General features: G+C 36.1%; 1 protein-coding gene across 3 annotated transcripts in view; it reads left to right on the forward strand.

Annotated features, from left to right (window-relative positions):
- The window catches only part of LOC106879830 (cadherin-related family member 1), a 56319-nt gene that overhangs the window by 6303 nt on the left and 45162 nt on the right, over window positions 1–4854 (forward strand). Inside the window, exon 2 of one of the 3 annotated variants that reach the window (XM_052976454.1) lies at window positions 1274–3919. The exons of the other annotated variants lie outside the window; for them this stretch is intronic. The gene's annotated coding sequence lies outside the window, so the exon portion shown is untranslated. The remainder of the gene's footprint in view (window positions 1–1273; window positions 3920–4854) is intronic. 3 annotated transcript variants of the gene reach the window in all.

Below are 4854 nucleotides of genomic sequence, written 5' to 3' on the forward strand. Positions count from 1 at the left end.
ATATATATATATATGTATAATTTAATGAAAACAGTATTAATATAAGAGCCACTCATTGTCTTTTGCTATTGAGACACGTATTTAGGAAGATCTCTATAACATTATAAAACACAGCGTTCATTAAATGATGTTTATCTCTCACTAGATGGAGTACTCTTTTTGTTGATTCTACTTTCACAGAACAGTAATACCTACCTGCCTACCTACCTACCTACCTACCTACCTACCTACCTACCTACATACATACATATATACATACATACATTCATACATACACACATACACACACATATACACCCCATGCATACATACATACCTGCATAGATACATATATACACTCACACACCCGTACATACATGCCTGTATACATACACACATATGCATACGTAGATACATATATGCATGCATGCATACATACATAAATACATACATACATATATACATACATACATACATGTCTGCATACAGACATATATACATACATGCATACATGCATGCATACATACATACATACATACATGGGTACATACATACATACATACATACATACATACATACGTGTATGAACAACAGCGTCACAGATGAGTTGAAGAATCTCAACTTAGGGAGGAATGTGAAACTTTAGAAAATGCTTCTGAAACCAGTCTCTCCCAACTGGTCTTTACCTGAGGTACCTTTTGAAACGCAGTATCAAACTGGAATGCTGCATATATAGATGCTCTGATGAGGCCGTAGGCGTCGGCGTCCCCACCAATCTGCCTAAGAATGGCCTAGGGACAATAAGAGAAAATTAAATGGTCTGATTCCCGGCGATATGCAAGAACACCTCGACAATGAGTTAAGCGCAAACCAACCAGATACCATTATAAAAAACAAGAAACCCAGGTCTTGCACTTTAATTAATGTGGTTTGCTATATGACACGCTCTCTTGAAGGTATATGGATCCCTCTACATGTTAAGAACAGCAGAAGTTATGTCGCATTCATCCTCATCTATTCCTGGATAAATTCTTCGGGCAAAGATGCACTACTTTTTGTCATACACCAATTCCAGGCATCTTTCTTTCCACAACCTACATCCATTGTTTCTCTTTGGTTTGCAACGCCAACAAAGATGAATTGTTTTTTGTCGTGATGCTGCTAATATTAAGGTCATATATAGCTTCACCTTTTTACTTGAGAAATTCTCGCTGCCTATGTTTATCTTCCACTTGCTTTATTGTTACATTTTTTTCTCTTTAGATTTTTTAAAACTTGTTCTTGCGTGTTTCAGAATCAGAAACCACCATATTTAAATCATAAATACCTAAGCCAAAATAAGTGTCTGTAAAAAGTGCGTGTACAATGAAAATGTCTATGGACAAACTTTTGTTACGTATGTTTAATGTAGTAAACGTTCAAATGATCCGAAGCTCTTTGTTGGTAAAAAGAACTATGAAGAAAAAAAAAACTGTTGCTTCAAAATGATAACCATGGAAGAACCGTGCTTCAAAACGATGACCATGGAACAACCATTTTCACAGAAACAACAAAAATTCAAAGAACAGTAATAAGCTTACATTAACGATAATCTTGGATATATTATTATTGTTTGACAGAATCGTTAAATCGTCAGAGAAAGTGCTTTGATGTCATTGCTCCGACTCTTTATGTACTGAATTAAACTTTGCCCGTCATCCCTACGGGGTCGATAAAATGCAGTGCGAGTCAAGTTGCGGAATGCTGGCTTTGTTTCTAAAATAGAAACAACTGCTATTCTAAATAGAAACAACTGCTATTGTTGTTGTTGCCCACTGAGAACAGTCACGCTTCTCACAAGCCCGCTGAAAATATATTTTTCTCAGGATTGCCTTGTGAAAAATAACATTCCCATTTGTTATCAAAGTCTCAAAAAAGAATGGCAGGGGTGGGTTGCAGAAAATATCGAATGTCATACGGACTTGTAAAAGGGAATTCTCAAATAATGGAAGACAGAAGTTCACCGGGTTATGATCCTGCAAATTACACGAAAGAACATGGTCTTTTGCTGACTGGTGTTGGAGACATATTTCTTAGTAATTTCGAGTGCTGAGTGCAAAAATGAAGTCCATTTTGCACTATCACGTCAAGATTTTTCAACTCAAATGTCCATTTTTTAGCATCTCCAGTATTATTACCTTTGTTAAGGATAGATTTAACTTCAAAATATAGACCCATGTGAGGAGCTTAACATAACTTCGAAAATGTAGTTTTTCAATACCCTCTAAAGTAAATGAAACTACAAAAAGGAAAACGAAAGTCATGGCTTAAGTATTTTCATTAAATAAAAAGCATCAAACTTGAGCACATTTTAATGTTTTAATTCTGGCTTTATACATTTAGATTTTAGTAAACAACACATTTCTGTGGCCCTTGACACCACACATATCTCATATTTGTGGAATTTGTCTGCAGATATACTTGCGTTGTGCTTCATTTAGTGTGACTATCAGGTGAGACATGTTTTGGTGAACATTTAATTATTTCTTATGAAAACTGGTATTTTGAGTGCGATCTGAATGTGTTAATTATGAGGTCACATAGCACAAGTTCACCTTTTATCAAGCATTGTCAAAGAACTGTAGAAAGAACTTCATGGAATGTATGCCCTTTGCCATCACAAATTTGCATTTGCTTACTTTATAACTGTTGACAATTCTGAGAATGCTTTTCCTAGGATGCAACTAGCTTGAATATATGTTCTGTATTTCAAAAATATGACCAGTTGTGAGAAAAGAAAATACAAACCTGCCCCGGTGTCTTCTGTTATATTTGTGGATGTTACACTTTACTTAGGCAAGGAAACAAAACTACACATCTTGTGAAGAAAGCTTACTTTTCTTAGACATGAAACTGAGCGATCAAGGCAAAACCTGGGCACCTCATGTGATGTCTAAAACATGTGTTGAAACACATCGAGTGACTGTTACAAATACTTAAGGAGAAGGTTTCCAGCTCTGTTTACTGAGAAAATAAAATTGGTGTATTTGACGGGTTACAGATTAGGTCGCTATTGCAAGGCAAGCAGATTTTGGAAATCATGTCTGTCGTTGAAAAAGACGCATGGAATACTACTGTTGCAGTTGTGTCTGATTTTCACGGAAGCAGGAAGTCATCAAATTAGGAAGAACTTGTGCACACCCCATTAGCAAGTCTTCGAGCAGTGGGTTGAAGAACTTGTGCACACCCCATTAGCAAGTCTTCGAGCAGTGGGCTGCAGCACGAATGTAAAAGTGTACAGACATATGGACGATTTCCTTGAAAATCTTAGTGCAATAAGTGTTGAGGAAGAAGAAAGATTCCAGCAAGGCATCAAGGCAATGAAGACTAGATATCAAGTCAGGTGAAATACAAACATGATGTCTGAATCGGCTGCTCTCTGCAAACAGACTGTCGTAACGCAGGTTATTCAAGCCAAGCAGTAAACAGAAAGTTCACTCCTCGGGTAGTTGAAACTCCAGTTTGACAGAAATATCTAACCTAAGATGTGTATTTAAACATTTTGGGTAATATATCTGTTAAACAATGAAGCATGTTATTTGGTTTGTGTTAGTTTCTTATTTTCGGGTAATAGAAAATTTCTGGGGGCATTTCTGACTCCAGCACTAATCAAATTAGGTAGGACTAATTAGAAAAGGCAAGACAAATACATTTGTTTTCGAAAAGGCTCTCCAGTGTTATCAATAAAATAATAGAAGCAGCTGACTTTCGGGCAAACAATACAATTGTCCTTACTCAGCGAGTAAACTATAGAGAAATACTTGAAATGATAGTAGAAAACTGTAATTTTGAAATCAGCATGCCAATTATAGTCTAAATGAAATGAAAAAGGAAACTCAAATGAAATTATGTTGAAAATTGTTACGCTGTGTTATAAACCTGTGAAGTTAAACACTGAAAGGTAGGTTAAATAATAATGATAATAATAAAAATGATAAAAATAATAATAATAATAATAACAACAACAACAACAATAATAATAATAGTTCTTTCTACTATAGGCACAAGCCCTGAAAGTTTTGAGGGGAAGAGTAGTCAATTACTTGGACCTCAACGTTTAACTGTTACTCATTTCATCGAAGCTGAAACGACGAAAGACAGTTTCACAAAATAACACAAACATGAACGAAATGCTGCTAAGCATTTTATCAGGTTTGCTAACGATTCTGCCAGTTCAGCGCCTTGATGACAATGATGATGATGATGGTGGTGGTGGTGGTGGTGGTGGTTATGATGATGATGATGATGATGATGATGATAATGATGATGATGATGATGGTTGATGATGGATGATGATGGATGATGATGGGTGATGATGAATGATGATGGATGATGATGGATGATGGATGATGATGGATGATGGATGATGGATGATGATGGAAGTATAATGATGGATGGATGATGGATGATGATGGATGGATGATGGATGATGGATGATGGATGATGGATGGATGATGGATGGATGATGGATGGATGATGGATGGATGACGGATGGATGGTGGATGGATGATGGATGTTGATTGATGATTGATGATTGATGATTGATGCTGGATGATTAATGATGGATGATTGATGATGGATGATGGATGATTGATGAATGGTGATTGATGATGGATGGTTGATCATTGATGATGGATGCTTAATGATTGATGATTGATGATTGATGATTGATGATTGATGATTGATGATTGATGATAATGATGATGGTGGATGATTGATGATGGATGATTGATGATTGATGACGGATGCTTGATGACGGATGATTGATGATGGATGATTGATGATGGGTGATTGATTATTGATGATTGATGGTGGATGATTGTTGATGGATGACTG

Source organism: Octopus bimaculoides, chromosome 24 (genome assembly GCF_001194135.2).
Source record: "Octopus bimaculoides isolate UCB-OBI-ISO-001 chromosome 24, ASM119413v2, whole genome shotgun sequence".
NCBI lineage: Eukaryota > Metazoa > Mollusca > Cephalopoda > Octopoda > Octopodidae > Octopus > Octopus bimaculoides.